Source organism: Manacus candei, unplaced genomic scaffold (genome assembly GCF_025592945.1).
Source record: "Manacus candei isolate 608988 ecotype Guabito, Panama unplaced genomic scaffold, ASM2559294v1 h1tg000025l, whole genome shotgun sequence".
Classification (NCBI taxonomy): Eukaryota; Metazoa; Chordata; class Aves; order Passeriformes; family Pipridae; genus Manacus; species Manacus candei.
The window spans coordinates 1,812,775-1,829,193 of record NW_026138073.1 but is presented as its reverse complement, the minus strand read 5'-3'; the positions used below and the strand labels follow the sequence as shown (position 1 = coordinate 1,829,193).

The following is a 16,419-nucleotide window of genomic DNA, read 5'->3' as shown; positions in this document are numbered from 1 at the left end:
CAAACTGGCATTCTGAGGAATGGCCCAAGTGCCAGGGAGGAGCGTGAAGCACAAGGACACTCCCTGTCCTTGGGGTTTGATGGGATCAGAACTACAAACCTGCTTTTGATTACTGGCTGCTGTCAGTCAACGACAGCCCCAATTATAATGACACCAAAGACAGCACGTGGCCACCAATAAAAATTACAAGGATTGATTTTTACACACCAGCACAGCAATAACTGCAATACACAGCTCCTGTTCAAGGAGACCTTATTAACCAGGCAGTCTATGCAGCACTAAAACATGAAATTGCACTGAACAGGAATGTAATCCCCATGGACCTTCTCCTTCCCCACAAAATTCTAGTTCAACATCGATTTTTTATGTTGAACAAACACATCATGAGGCTGAAATGAGATAGGTGGATTCATTTTGAGCCTTTTTCTGCTAAAAAAAATGTCTAGGAACAAGGTGAGAGAGCCCTGTAATTACTGCTCCGGGATTCATTTCATTCATTTGCAATGCAGCTCCCTCCTGACCTTCCCTCAACATCAGCGTTCACAGACACCCCGGGGATGGGCTTTCGTTGCTCCATCTCTGATGGGGCAGCAAGTTTCAGCCCCAGCACAAACTGGAACCTGAGAACCTGCCTTCTTCCTTCCTGGTGTTCCCTGTGAGCCACCACGAGCACGTGAGGACGTGGTTGCACTCAGCACCTCTTGCTTCCCGCCTCTCCTCACCATCACACCGTCACCGTGGCACAGGGAACAGCTCTTGGGACAGTGGGAGCTGCATGAAGGAACAGGCCCTGGTTTCCAGCCCCAAAATCCTGGGCAAAAGCTGTAACACCACGTTTGGCAGCAGTTTTACCCAGTCCTGCTGCAGCACCGAGGACGTGCCGAGCGATGGAACCTCACGGGCTCTGCTGAGGAGGGAGGAGGAGACACCTCTGGGAGGGTGAGCAGAGCTGGTTCTCAGTGACAACAAAATGCACTCGGTCCCCCTCACTGCTTGGCACCCATTTGGGTTTAAAACTGCCCAAAGAGCAGCAGCTACTGAGGAAGAAGAAGGAGAGAGTGAGGCCCAAGCAGTGCCATGTCCCAGCACTGCAGCTCCAGCTGCTGCACATCTTCCCCCACCAGCAGCAACCACAGACTGATTTCAGAGACAGGTCCCCAGGCTTTTGTTATTATGTTTTATACTCCAGTGAGTAAATTCATCAGGAAAAAAAAAAGCAGCAAGTCCTAGAAAGCACCAGCCATTTCTAAGCTGAGGAGGGCAATGCATTGAGCTCTGTGAGAACTGGAACACGAGCAGTGAGAAAAGGGCCCAGGGACAAAGCACAGAGGAGCTGGTGGCCCTGCAGCAGCCTCAGAGTCCCTGAAGGGTCATCCTGCTGGATCAGACACTGGCTGGGTTTCAAACCATGTTTACAGTTCCCATTACTGCAAATTCTAGAGCAGGCAAAGCTTTGTTATTATTCCTGCCCAAACACCCCCCAGCTCCTGATCAACTGGCTGCCAGTTGGACCAACAGAACCAGCTGGGGAGGAAACACTGCCAGGACGTGGCTCTCACCCTCCCAGCCACGTTTCCACCACTGACCAGGACACAAATGGTCCCATCCTGCCCATCCTGCCTGGACCAGTCCCAGCAGAGCCATCTCCACAGGCTCAGAGGGTGCTCGTGGGCACAGTCAGGGGGGTTTCCACCTCTCAAGAAAACCACCTGCAGAATTCAGCCAGGCCATGGATCCCTCAGACCACACATCCCTCTGTTCCAAAGTGAGCAGGCTTTACTCTAAGTAGAGCAATCCTTTCTTTTGTCATTGAAGTGGAGTTTTAAAATGTCTCTCTTGTAAATGTGACAAAAATAAGGGCATAATTTATTCATTTTCTCTATGTGCATTTTGTTCCCAGTTATCTTCCGACTATTTGACTGCTGTGAAAAGGTAAAAAAAGGGAAAAAAAAAAGGCAACTCTAAAGGTTAAAACTTTGAGCCAATTTCAACTTCAACATACATTAGAGCAGTGCATTTTTCATTCATTCCTCCTGGTGACATTTCAAGCTTTGTTACAAATCAATCAGCATTTCCAAAAGCATTTGGAGAAGCAGGAAACTATCGTGGCTACAAATCCTACAACATCTATTATTCTTGCTGTTTCACTCATTGTGATGAAAAACATTTCAAAGGTTATTTTAAAAGGAGCAAAGATTTGTTTGAAGTTTCGGGACAGACAAAGGATTTCTGTGCAATGTTTCACAGCACAATAAACTTTAGCAATATACACAGAATTTATTTCATCATGAATTTGGTCAAGCATTCAAAAGGCTGGAGCCTGGAAGAGATGGAAGAGATACATATAACAGCAGGAATATAACAGGGGAATAGGTAAGGTGCCTAAGATGTCCTTCCCAAGGAATGTCAGGACTATGAAGTATTATATGTGAGTTAAACAAACACACAATGCCTTCCAAACCTTCCTGCAGGGCCAGAGAGCAGCATTTCTAACAAGATACTGCAGATATTTTTCTTCCAGCCAGTCATGCCTGCTGATTCCATAGAATCCCAGCATCATCAAGGTTGGAAAAGACCTTTGAGATCCTCAAGTCCAACCTTCACCTGAGTACCCCCATGCCCACTAAACCACGTCCCCAAGTGTTGTTGGATTAGGCTGGTTCAGTGTGAAGCTGGACAGTGCTCAGAGAGCAGAGCTCCCTCGGGCTGTCCCTGCTCACCCCACGGGAGCACATCGTGTGCAGGGGAGGGACCAGCCCTCCCTCCCCATCGTGTGCAGGGGAGGGACCAGCCCTCCCTCCCCATCGTGTGCAGGGGAGGGACCAGCCCTCCCTCCCCATCGTGTGCAGGGGAGGGACCAGCCCTCCCTCCCCATCGTGTGCAGGGGAGGGACCAGCCCTCCCTCCCCGTGCTCCCTTGTCTCCCTCAGCACATCGGCCACCCCTTCCCTGCTCCCCTGTCCCACCCCTCCATCCCAGCAGGAGCAGCCCCTGTGCAGCCGGAGGAGGCTGAGCCAGGCAGGGATGAGCTGGGATAGAGGGTTATCCTGATGTGCACAGCTGGGATAGAGGGTTATCCTGATGTGCACAGCTGGGATAGAGGGCTATCCTGATGTGCACAGCTGGGATTGAGGGTTATCCTGATGTGCACAGCTGGGATAGAGGGATATCCTGATGTGCACAGCCGGGCTGCCCAGGGTGTTATCCCAGACCTCACTGCTCCTCTTTGTTCGGGAACCTCACAGGGATCAACCACCACTCAAGCTCAGGGAGGGCCCCGTGCCCAGGAGATGATAAGAAGGACAACGAATCCTCAAACCTGCACAAGGCCAGCCTGGCAAAGCCAGGCTTAGTACTACCTTCCCACCAGGGACCTGCCAGGGCTGATGCCAGCTGGGCAGGGCAAACCCAGCAGTCCCAGAGAATGGGCAGAGCCCTTCCCAAAGTGACATATCTCCTGGTTTCCCATCTCAGTGCAAGCAGAGACCAGCTGGAATCACATCGTGCCCAGACTGGCCAGCAGGGCACTGGGAGGAGGATGGAGGTGCCACATGATGGGTAATTCCCAGCTCTCAGCCTGTCACTCCAGGTTCCCATCACTGCAAAGGAGAAGGAATATATGGGCCTCTGAGTGACACTGTTCTCTGTCTGGGCTCACAGAGTGTGGAGTCTGGGGAGCACCAGGGAGGAGCCAGAGAAGAGCCTTTCCATGGGTGATAAGCAGCCCTTCCTCATGTCCCATTTCTGCCTTGCTTCCCAACCCAGGCTTGGACAGAGCTTCCCTCAGCCCACAGAGGGTGATGGATAATGAGGCATGAAGTGACATGGAGTCACACACAAGGATGCTTTACGTTGGAAAATGGGAATGCTGTATATTACTGTCTGTGGCCTCCCTAACCCTGGGGCAGCTCCTGCAACCACTGCCCTGGGAATGCTTTTAACACACCCCATGAGGGGAGAATGCAGAGATATTGCTGTGGAAATCAAAAGGGTCCAGTTCTGCTTTAAGCTTTCATTAACCTGTCCAAATGGATGCTCTCATGTCCCAGGCTGTCTTTTCCCCTTATCCAAACACAAATGAGAAAGAAATTCTACCCTGCACCTTGAGACTCAACAGGAGGGTTTCCCTGACCCTTCTGGCTCTTCAGTCTCTGTGTAAATCATTCTAAATCAATTCTAATTCCATTTCCCTTTGCAGGTTTCATCCATGCAGTAAATGATAGACTAAAACTTGCCATCAAACTTTGTTAAATCACACTTTACAAACTCAAATTAAATCCCCTTTTGCCAATACCTTTGTCAGGGATTCTTTAAGGGACCTAAATCACTCATCAGTGACACAAGGCAGAGTTGGAGCAGCTCCACCACCATCAAAGGGTAAAATAATAATAATTCATTGTTAGGACAAAAGCAGATTCTAAGTCTCTTTGCTAGGAGTGGACCCAAATTTAAAAACCCTGCACAGATGCCTCTAGCAGGTTCCTGCTTGGCTTCATGGTTTCATCAGAGCTATTTCTGTTCCAGGATGTTATGCACGTAATAATTTTTTTATTAGGTAGGAAACAGCTTTTATTTGATCAATTTACCCTATTTTTCTGTTCATGGATTTAGTGAGAGGTTTATCATTTCCCTGGCTTTACTAGAAATTACCTGCCAGATATAATTGCAGTAAATAAAACTTGCTCCGGAGCTCAGGCTCGTGCGGCTCGAAACAAATGCCTGCAATTACTGCATTTGTGGAGCATGAGCTCAGGAGAGCAGGAACACAGGCAAGGAAATTAGTCTGGGGTCTTAAAAAGCACCTCAGGACTGTAAGTGCCTGTTCCCTGGCAGCTGGTCACCAGTTCCCTGAGGACATTTGGATAAATGCTGCCTTACTGCCCTGGAGAGGAGGCAGCCGTGGTGTGCAGGGGCATCTCCATGTCCTGTGCCTCTTCCCTGCAGATCCCAGGCTGCTGCTGGGAGCAGGGATGTCATTCCCAGGGCTCTGTGAAGTCCTGGCAGCTGCTCAATTGCTCGATGCCCCTCCATCCTTCCCCCACACAGCAAAGCTCTGCTGCTTCCCCTCAATTCACTGTTTTCTGTAACAGCTCCAACTGTCACTGACACACGTTGATAACTCAGAGCCTTCTCCTGCAGGTGCCTTTGCCACCTGTTGACAGCTCTGGCTCAGACACACAGGCCTGAAAAATATTCCAGTTGTGCACAAACCTTGTGTGTGACCAGAGCCTCCCTGGCATCCAGAAATCACGGGAGCAAGTTGGATTTGTGCTTTCAGTCTTTGCTTTCCCTTGGGACCCCAAGCCCGGCTCTGGTGCGTGGGGGCAGGAGGGGACAACCAGGAATTTTTGCTTATTAAGAAAAAGATTTATTTTGGTAACGTGCTCCTGCATTTCTCTCAACACTGTACAGTGAAATGCACACACAAGGAGGGCAATTTCCTACAAGTGGTGGTCTGCAATTAAACAAAAAATCCCCTTTAGTGTTATTTCTAATTAACACTGCTTTTAGATGCTGAGCAGAATGACTGGGAAATCCTGTGTGCTCTTTATTGGCTTCCTAAAGCAAAAGCCTCCAAATCCATCCCCCAGCAAGCCCCAGCTCTGAGGTTACATATCCCTGCACTCACATTGCAATAATCCCTTTCACATTAAAAAATAATGAGCTTCATCTCATTTGCAGATTCTTAAAAGCACCGAGTCCTGTGGTCACTAGGCAATCTGAATGCACATCTCATAAATAGTAAATGAAAACAGAGCTCTCTTACCTTCCCCCAGAAGCAGGGCTGAAAGCTGGGCAGTCCCACAGGGAAATAGATTCCTTTCAGGAAGCTTTCATTCCAGAACAGCTGCAAACCCTGCCCAGGGAGGCTTGTTTGGGGGAAGACAGAGGATTACACCGGCCATTTCAAATGTTTGTGCCACTATTCCCATCTTGATAAACCTCTCTATAAATGTAATTCTTTCTTGTACTGGAGCAGTTCCAGAGCTCTTGGTAAAACCCAAATCAGTCATTTTTATGGGGAACCTGCACAAGTGGCTGTTTCACCAAAGAGCAAATTTGGGAAGTATCTCCAGCTCAGCAGAACAGAGCAGCTTGCTGGAATGGGAGCCTCAAGGCAGCTGCAACCAGAGAAATGAGATCTGTAATACAAAGCTTGGCCAAAAAAATAGTCTTCTCTGTTTTCCCCCTTTCTTCCTAATATACTTGTTCACTTCTTTTGTAATAAAACCTCCCCAGAACACGCAGTCCCTCATTATGGATGTGTGTGTTCTGCCAAAGCTGTGGTCCAAGGATGAGGTTACTGCAATAATGTGCTCAAAACATCAAGAATAAATCTATTCCTTGATTTTTAAAAAGAAAACCAACAAACCACAACTCTAAAGAAAGGCCTTTAGAATTTAAAAGATATGAAACCAATTAGATTTTATAGGAGCAGGATCTATAGAAGGTGCTCTTGCAGGCATCTGATCACTGCTTAGCAAGGGAGATAATGCTCTCTTACGTTCTAGTAAATGCTTTAAAAATGCACAGGAAGCTCAGATTTTTCACTGATATTTTCCTCTTCTGCTGGGTTTACCCTCAGCCTGTGCTCTGACATTCCTCACAGGCAACCAGGTGTCCAGGAGGCCACTGGTGTCCTTGTGTGGATTCCCAGATCAAAGAGTTTGGGTGTAGGACTCAGCTGGAATTTGACCCAAGTACCTGGTACTCAGTGGTCCTCCTGGGATGATGCACATTCCCCCACAGCACAGCACATAAATACAGAGGTGGCCTTGCCCAGCAGCCTCTCCTCTGGGGTTGGAAGGTTCCCGTGAGGAAGGCAAAGCCAGTGCAGCAGGAGGCAGCTCTGCTCATCCATCCCCAAGAGCACCACCAGCAGGTTTCCACAGAACCAGCTCGGACCTACAAATCTCTAAATGTATTGGGAAGATTAACAGGCCTGGGTGATCAACCAGTCCTGAACTGGTGACTCAAAACCTTTGGGTTCAGCTCTCAGCCCTGCCACAAAGTTCTTATCTGAAGGTGGACAAACACAGCTCAGCTCCAGAGGGGTTTGTTCTCCATGGAGGTTGTCTGGGGAAGCTGTGGCTGCCCCATCCCTGCAAGTGTCCAAGGCCAGGTTGGACAGGGCTTGGAGCAACCTGGGCTAGTGGGAGGTGTCCCTGCCCATGGCAGGGGGTGGGGCTGGATGGGCTTTAAGGTCCCTTCCAACCCAAACCATCCTGTGATCCAATATCCCAACCTCTGCCAGTGATGTGCACAATGGGATGCTGAAATGCAACATGGAGTGCAAACTGTCTGCATCCCTTTGCATCAAACTCCCAGCAGTGCAGGAGCTGGAGGGGCTGTAGGAAATCCAGGAGTCATGGCTGGGAGGGGGCAGAGGGAGATCCGGGGCCATGGCAGCAGTGGGGGCTCAGGGGCTCCTCTGCCCTGGGATTCAGTATCTCAGCTCCTCAGCTCTGCTCTCTGCATTCACTCCTGGAACATTATCTAAAAGCAGCACATTCCCTTTGATTGAATTTACCTTATGGAAAAATACCTTCCGAGAGTCGCAGCTGTTTCTACAGAATACTCGTATTTGTTTAGTAAAATAATTGGAAAACTGCTCGTTGTTTAGGTACAAAGTCATTTCCTAAGGCCCATGTTTTAAAGTCAGATAGAACAGCCTGAGAACCTGTCACTCTCCCACAATTTCTCCTGAATGTCAGGAACAGCACAGAAATGAGCCATTGTTTTAAATTATTCTGGCTGAAAGAACCCGTATTTTTGTTGTCAAAATCCTGAACTGGCTCTGCCCCGATGCTCCATGTGTTCTCTTGCCCCAGATTAACAGATCAGATAAATTCTAATTTATCCAGGTGGGGTTGTGCCCCCACAGCTGCCCCTTTGGAAGAGCTGGGCTCCAGCCTGGGAACTCTGGCAGAGCTGCCAGGAAATCACAGGGAGCATAAACAGGGTGAGAGAGGAAGAGGGGACTCTGAGGCTTTGTCCTCGTGGTTAATGACTCGGGGAGGAGGCTGTGCTCACATTAATTGGCTCCAACCTGCAGCCCTGAACTGCAGAAACAGCAACCAACCCCTTGGCTGCTGCAGGAGGAGGTGGGGGCAGCAGGGATGGGGTCACTCTGTGCCAGGGTCCTGCATGGACAGGATGGACACGGGGAATGCTGGGGGGGTGTGCAAGGACAGGCTGTCCCACTGCTGGGCCAGGAGGCACCAGGGTGAGCAAAGATCAGGCCTCGTTGCACTTCTGTTTCCAGGACAATGAAACTTCTGATTCCAACAAGAATTGTGTTCCACTCAACATGTCGGAAGAGCCATCAGTCCAATCTCCTCCCTGGAGAGCAGGAGAATCATGGAATCATAAAATCCCACAACTGAAGGGACCTCAAAGCCCATCCAGTGCCACCCCCTGCCATGGGCAGGGAGACCTTCCACTCTCCCAGGTTGCTCCAACCTGGCCTTGGACACTTGCAGGGATGGGGCAGCCACAGCTTCTCTGGGTAACAAGAGAGAAACACGATTTTTGATCTTTTTGATTGCACACTTTCTAACCCAAAGGATTGGGGGTGCCCCTGATGCCACCCTGAAGCAAAGACCAGTTTGGTGTTGGGCAGAGGCTCTGTCCTCGCTCGGCACCAGCGGGGCAGGATGACCTGGAATCGCTGGGATTCCCTTTGGGAGGGAACTGTTGCTGCTGCTGCTCACGTAAATCCCTCACACACAGCTCTGTCCTCACAGCCACGTGCATCCTCAAACATTCCCTTGCAAAACACACATGTAAGGAAAAGAAATTCCCATGAACCGCCCCCTTCCCAAACCCCTGGCACATGAGGGTGTCCCACTGTCCCCAGCACTGCCCCGAGCCCTCCTCGAGCACTGCAGCCACTGTCACCCTGGTACAGACACCTCCAACTGCGCCCTGACCAGCCACGTCCCAGGGCTCCAGGAGGCAGCTCAGCTGATTAAATTTGTACTGCAGCCTGGAGGAGGCTTTAATGGGAAGATCAGGGAAGCAATCACGCACCTGGATATTTCTAGATGCCCTCCGGACATTCCAGCTCAATCCCACTGCCTAAGCGTGTTTGCAGTGTTTATGCAGGGAAGAAATAATGCAAAGGAAATTAAAAATTAAAGGTGTGGGATCGGGTGTTATACTCCATGAAGCACACAACTCAGTTTTTACAGCCCACTTGGGTGGTACCTGCTCTTCATATCAACTAGTCCAGCTCAACTTTCCTGGCTAGCTCCAATTATCAGGGAGAATGGGGGGGGTTGGAAAGGACCTTAAAGACCACTTCATCCCAACCTCCCTGCCAGGAGCAGGGACATCTTCAACTACACTGCTTAGAAGATTAGTCACTGATATCAAGGCAGCACATGCCACAAGGTCATCCCAAAGGTGTGGAACACGGAGCTGAGTATTGATAATTTATTTTTATTTATGTAGGACACGGCACTAACACTGACATTTCTAATGTGTTTGGAGCATTACACAAACAGAAGGATTCTTGCCTGCTTAGCATTACACATTATGCATCTGTCCTACACTGTGCCAGCTTTCCCTGCCACTGGATTTTCACAGTGGTAGGAAATAACAGGGATAAAGGGATTAAAAAGCAATGATTTCCAGTAAAGCCTTATAGGACATGTCTGCTATGATCTCAGCTTACTTGTCTCCTCTACACCAGTAAAACACTCTCGTAGTAGACAGATTTATGGATTAAATGCAGATGAGTGTGTAAAATAAATATTTTGCTTATAGCTTCTACACACTTTCCAACATTCCCTGTGATTATAATGGCTTCTGAAGGCTCTTTCCAACGGGGTGATTTGCAGTTCAGAAGTTAAAGTCAGGGCCCTCCTCTGGCTCCGGTGCCAGTGAAAGGTCAGGATTGGAGTGCAGTGTTTAGCAATTCCAAATAATTGTATCCAGACTTCAAACATGCCATGCTTTGTCACAGCTGCCACTTAAGGTCAAATTGAATTTAAATTCTGTTTATCTTTGTATTAATAGAGCTACAGTTCAGGCTAAAGCCACGAGGAACCCAGTTCTCAGAGCGGTCTCTGCTTCCTCCCAGGGAGGAAGAGAGCAGGGATGAGGGCACTGAGGGCACTGAGGGTCTGCAACCACAACAGGTAGGGGAGGGAAGTTCAAAGGCTGTGAGCCCTCGTTTACAGAGGAGGAGCAGTTCAGCAGCTCAGCCAAGGCCATGCCTGTGTCTGTAACAGAGCCAGGGACTGAACCAACACCCCTGAATCACAACTGCAGAGAAAAACCCCAGGTGACTCCTGGTACAGCTCCCTATGCTCAGCCTTGGCCCAGGTGCCCGTTCCAGGAGCACAGGACCCCAGACACTGCTTTGCCTGGCACGGGGGGCAGCCAGGTGTGTGATCCCAGGAAGTCCAGAACTGCCACCCATCCCTACACGCACGGGAGAAGCTTAAAATGAACATTATTTCCATTAAAAATAGAACTGTCCCTGTACTGCTACAAAACAATGCTGCCCAGCCCCCAGCACGTGCACACACAATATATTCATTAATACAGTGTAGAGTTCCCCAAATTCCCACTGTATCCATTGACCCTGAGCACAGGACTTTTGTTGTGGATCGCTGATTCCTGGAGTAAAATGGATTTCCAGCAGCCTCAGATCCTTCCCCACATGAAGCTTTACCTTCATGCTGCTTTTCCCTGAACACAAACCTTTGACCTTCATGCTGTTCTTTCCTGGACACAAACCTTTGTCTCAGAGGCAGAATGAAAGCAATAAAGGATGGGTTTGGTGTGTTTGTTGTTTTTGTTAAAAATGCCACTACGCAGCAAACATACAGCCAACATTTTAAATACGTAAGTTTACATGCTGCACAGTAATTTCATTTATTTCATACAGAATCAGGGAAAAAAATCCTCAAACTGCAATCCTTGAGATGCTCTATTCTAATACACAGAATTATTGAGTAAAAAGATCTTAGTCTGAGCAAGGAACATCCCACTGGGGATTCCTCTCCAACAGAGCAGGTCTGTAGAGCTACAGATGTCAACTCAATTCCTCCTCAGGTCCAGGAGCCCCGAAGTTAATTTCACACCAAGAAGGTTTCAACAAGCAAGACACAGGAAAAAAAAATACCCTGAAAAAGAAATATTGAATTCTTTGACACGGCCAAAATATTCATGGTAGAGAAGTAGGGGGGAGGAAAGGGGGGCAGGAGATGGTTTTTGAGCTGGAATAACTCTGCCCAGAGAAGCTCCTTCACATCCTGCTCATAAGGAATTGCAAATTCAGCTCTTAAGACCTGAGTTAAGCCCAGCTCTCTGAGAGCTGCACACTCAGCCCTGTCTGTGCACAACCTGTGCTGCAGGATGGTTGAGAACAGCAGGTTTTTGACTGGTTGGACCCAGGGCATCACTTCTTGTATCAGGAGATGCAAGGGAATGTTTCCACAGCTGTTCATCCATTAGCACATGACAGGAATCGAGCGGACAGGAGCTTCGTGCCCCGTGTGTTCTCAGTCTTACTCTTGGAGTAAATACAAAAGACGTGCTTGCAGTGAAGCTCCTCAATTGTCTTTAAGGAGCTTTGGCTTTCTAAGAAGCTTTGGGGGGTTCCTTGCAAAGTGATGAAATGAGATTAGAGTCCCTCCTCATGAAACATTCACATGACAGATCATCTGGGGAAAGAAACATCAACCAAAAGAAAAAGCTTCCCAATTAATAAAACATAAGAGAAGTGAGATGGAATAGCATGTGAAAGGAATGACCTGCTTTAAAAGCACTGCTGGGTGTCATCTTAGCTCCTTCTTGCAGAATTCCCCACATAAACCCATCCAGCTGTTCCCACCTGCCTCCTACTGCCGCTGCCAGGACGGGGACCACGACAACCCTGCTGCTGGAGAGCTGCTTCACTTCTCCTGGAAAAAACATGCAATTCCAGGGAGTGATCCAGGCAGAAGGATCTTCCCAGGACCAAACTGGGTGTGCAGCATCCCCTGGTGCTGGTGCACTGCTGCTCCCACCCAGGTGCTCTCTCTGGGCCCAGCACACGGGATCATATCCCCACTCTGCACCTGCAATCTCTCACCCCATTTGTGCATGCAATTATTATATCTGCATGCATAATTGGGAATGCATTATGCAAATCACCAGTTATTGAGGTAATTGGTCATTGGCTTACACAGTTACTGGTGGGTGATTTGCATGTGCTGTGCTGGTACCTTTCTGAATAAATCCAGCACACTCAGGCAATTCTGAAAATAAACGTCCACATCCAAACCCTGGGTGAAGAGAAAACCTTGCTGGGTTCACAAAAAGTGTCACCCACACTAAGAAACCTGTAACAACACTCAAACTGTAATATCTCTTTCTCTGCTTAACCCACAAACAAGTCTTCAGCAAGAATACTTCTCCAAAAATTCCACCTGCCTGTTGTAAACTGTGCTCACAGACTTGTTTCCGTCTCCCATCCCTCAGGAGCTGCTGCTGTTGGGACACAGCAAGATTCTCACATGCTCAGTAGCAAGTCTTTTTTTTGTTTTGTTTTGGTTTGGTTTGTTTTTGTTTTTGGGGGGTTATTTTGTTTGGGTTTTTTGGGGGTTTTTTTTGTTTTTATTTATATTTATTATTTTTTATATTTTAATTATTTTTAATATTTTAATTATTTTTAATTTTATTTATTTATTTCTCTTTTATTTTTATTTTTGGCGGTGCCTCTTCTACCTGTCAGTCCCACTGGCTCCCTCTTCCCAGTTGATATTTCAGTCCAAAAAGGCACTTTAGGATCCCGTGGCACAGTTCAGGGGATGGATTATGCACACACTGGGACGTTAAGCAGCTTAATGGCAGGATGTCTGCTCAGAGAGAAAAGGCAGCGACGTGCGTGACAGGTCACCCAGAGCTCCATTGTTTTATTATTATCCAGCCTACATTGTTTAGACCCTTCCAAAGCTTTAAAGCCCTGTTCCCCAAAATGCCAGGCACTGTGAAGACACAAACCAGCAGACAGGTCTCTGTCCTGGAGCTGCAAACAGGTTTGGGGTGGGAAGGAGGAGTGGACATGGGGATGGAGTGGACACAGCAAATGTCACACTCCCTGCACAGCACTTTCAGGGGTGAAGATGAACCAGGAAAGCAGCTGAATGCAAAGACAATGGAGGAATAAGGGGATGAAGTCAGAGGGTACAGAAGGAGAGAAGATGAAAACAAAGAGGCAATCAAAAAGGGCAATGTGCTGCCCAAATAGTCATAAATCAAAAAGGGCAATGTGCAGCCCAAATAGTCATAAATCTCATATTTTCCTGGGACCTTCTTTTTCAAGACCCCTTGAGCAGGAGTGTGTGGGAGAGCACTTAGTTCTGACTGATACTGATGACAGGAAAACATTTTTGGAGATTGTACCTCGATCAGCTCATGGGAGGTAACATGGAGAGGAAAATTCACTGCCTTTCTCCCTGAGTGCAAACCTTCCCCTTAGTCCAAGACGTCCTGCAGCAGCTACTCCTGAGCTGTTGATACCTCACAGCCTGGGAGAGAAACAACTTCCACTGCTCTTTACTGCACAAAAATACTCATTTGCATCCTGTAGGAATGAAAGACTTTTTAATTTCCATCTCAACATTATTCTCATTCCCAGTGTTTCAATGTTGTGAAAACTGCCTAGAAACGAAGACACCAGCTCAAGACTGTAAAATTTTAATGCTCACTGTATTTGTCCTCCTCTTTGTTTGCAGGTAGGTTTTAGGTCCACCAGATTTGTGCCTTGCAGGATTTTTCTCCAGCATTGGCAGGGGCTGCCCAGGGAGGTGGTGGAGTCCCCATCCCTGGAGGTGTTCAGGAATGACTGGTTGTGGCACTCAGGGCTCTGCACCCAATGGCTCAGCAGGGACACCCCTAATCTCCTGTCCCATGAAGGAAGGTTTCCATTCTGTGGTCCTGAGGAGTTTGGAGAGCTTGGGGGCTTTGGGGTTTGGAGGTGTGAGCTCTGCTTTGGAACCTTATTTGTGATCGTTGCAAAGCTCCTCATGGATCTTGGAAGGGGAGGGGACTGTTGTGTGTGTAGTTTAAAACAGGGAAAGCCTGGAGGGGAGACAGCACCGCTGCAATGACAGACAAGTGTTCAGCTGCTCATGAAAATTAAAGACAGAGAACACTGTCCCCTGGGAAGTTCCAGACCCCGGGTCTCCTCTGGGCTGTACAGACACAGGACGGGCCCGGGAGCCTCCTGAGGAACCAAAGCAGCCTCACACCAACACCATCATCAGTGTGTGTGAGAAACAAGGCTCTGACAGTTCCTTCAAACCCCAGTGCCCATCAGGAGACAAGGAGGACACGGTTGTGGGGGCTGCAGGTCCCACTGCTCTCCCTGGGGTTAGAGGAATTGTGCAGAGAGCTGCAGGAGGACCCCATGGAACTGGAACCGTGTGAAAGGATGGGGCTACTCTGCTGAGAAAGTGAAAATAAATTCCCTGCCCTGAAACAAAGAACTGAAGCCATTCAAAACACTGGGTTTTCCAAGATGCATCCTCTATTGAATTACTTCCACATCAGGAATAAGTGACAGAAGAGAAGGGAACATCCAGATGGATGAGAACGGGCCCTGTGGAAGGAAAAGCGGCCTTTTGGACATTGATGAGTTCCTTCTGAAAATTCAATTTCCTTATGTATGAAAAACTTCACTTTTACTGTTACTCAAATGACCTTTTGGGCTCCCAGAAAAAAATTCATTGCCTTGGGAGGAAATCTGAAGCATTAAGTGCAGACTGTATTTTCCACGTGTTTAACTTATTGTTAACTCATATTAAAAACCGTTTAACCAGTCTTTAAAATCATTTCCTGGGAAGGTACCACTCTGGGCCATGCCTGGAGGAGGTGCTGAGCTCAGCCTGATGAGGAATCAGCACCTTTTCATCCAGGCTGTGCTCAGGTGATTGCAACACTTTGTGCAGGGCTGGAGGGTGAACAATATCCCCAACAATTACCTGTCAATAAAAGCACCAGTGCCTGTTGAGGAACACAGAATTCCCATTATCTTAATAGAGGGCATGAGGGATGAGGCAGCACAGCACCATCCAGCAGAGCTTTGCCTTCTGTTGGTTAAGTGAGTAATAAAAAAAAGCAGGAAATAAAGGTTTTAAGGTATGAAGAAAAGCTGATTTTTATATCAGTGCCAAAACTTCAGCCAGAAACTCCTTGTCTAACACAGACTAATTGTTCTTAAGGTCCAACGTGAGGCTCCAGCCAGTGCACCCAGGGAGTTTGACCAGAGAAGTGGGTGAGGAGCGAGGTCAGGACAAGAAAAGGTGCAGAAATGTGCAAGTCAATAACTCCGAACTAAGGTAAGTGAAAACAGAGTCAGCAAACCAGGAGGGAACGGGCAGTGGAACATATCCAAGGGCTTACCCAGACAGGTCTAAATCCATGAATTTCAGGCTCAAATGACGCCCACGGTTCACAGAATCAGAGTTATGGAATATCCTGAGCTGGGAGGGACCCACAGGGATCATCAAAGTCCAACTCCTGGCCTTGCCCAGGACACCCCAAATCCCACCCTGAGAGTGTTGTTCAAACCCTCCTAGAGCTCTGGCAGCCTTGGGGCTGTGCCCACTGCCCTGGGGAGCCTGGTCAGTGCCAACCACCCTCTGGGGGAAGAACCTTTTCCTGAGATCCAGCCTGACCCTGCCCTGGCACAGCTCCAGCCGTTCCCAGGTCCTGTCCCTGCTCACCCAGAGCAGAGATCAGACCTGCCCCTCCGCTGCCCCTCGGGAGAAGCTGTAAAGAGCTGTGAGATCTCCCCTCAGTCTCCTCTTCTCCAGGCTGAAACCAGGTGGACATTGTAGCCTATTTTTCTCCTGGTTAACTCATCAATCCCTCACTGAGCAGCCCTGGAGGACACACAGATGCAGTCTCAGTCATGGGGCACAGCGAGTTCCCGTCTCCATGGCTAGAGGTTTTCCTCTCTACACAGCACAGAAACCCCAATGTTGGAATCCTGGTAAGCCACAGCACTTTGTCACTACCCCTCTGTGTCACTTCTAATGAAGTCTGAAAAAATTTAGAAGCAGGGTCCAAAGGGCAGGTGGAAAGACCCCTGGCAGGTCCACGCTCTGCCTCAGACACAGGTTGGGGTTCGTGATGGTGACATTGTCATGGTCAGGTCATCCCAAACAACTGCACAGTGTGTCAGTGACAGGGCACGTTCTGCAGGGCACCACTGACACTGCCCAGGCACTGGCAGGGGCTGTGAACTCTGAACCCAGTGACGGACAACTGGAGATGCGGGCACCCCAGGGGCTGTTCCCCCGAACCCAGTGACGGACAACCGGAGATTTGGGCACCGCAGGATCACCCGCCGGCCCGAAGAGGGGCGGGGCTATGTCCTATGGGCGTGGTTTTGGGCGGGGCCACACCTAGCTCCGCC

General features: G+C 48.7%; 1 long non-coding RNA gene across 2 annotated transcripts in view; it reads right to left on the bottom strand.

Annotated features, from left to right (window-relative positions):
• LOC127471628 (uncharacterized) overlaps positions 1 to 16,419 on the bottom strand; it is a 56,315-nt gene that overhangs the window by 37,453 nt on the left and 2,443 nt on the right. Inside the window, exon 1 of one of the 2 annotated variants that reach the window (XR_007904709.1) lies at positions 5,767 to 5,898. The exons of the other annotated variant lie outside the window; for it this stretch is intronic. This is a non-coding gene — a long non-coding RNA (uncharacterized LOC127471628). Of the gene's footprint in view, positions 1 to 5,766; positions 5,899 to 16,419 lie in introns of those variants that run through there. 2 annotated transcript variants of the gene reach the window in all.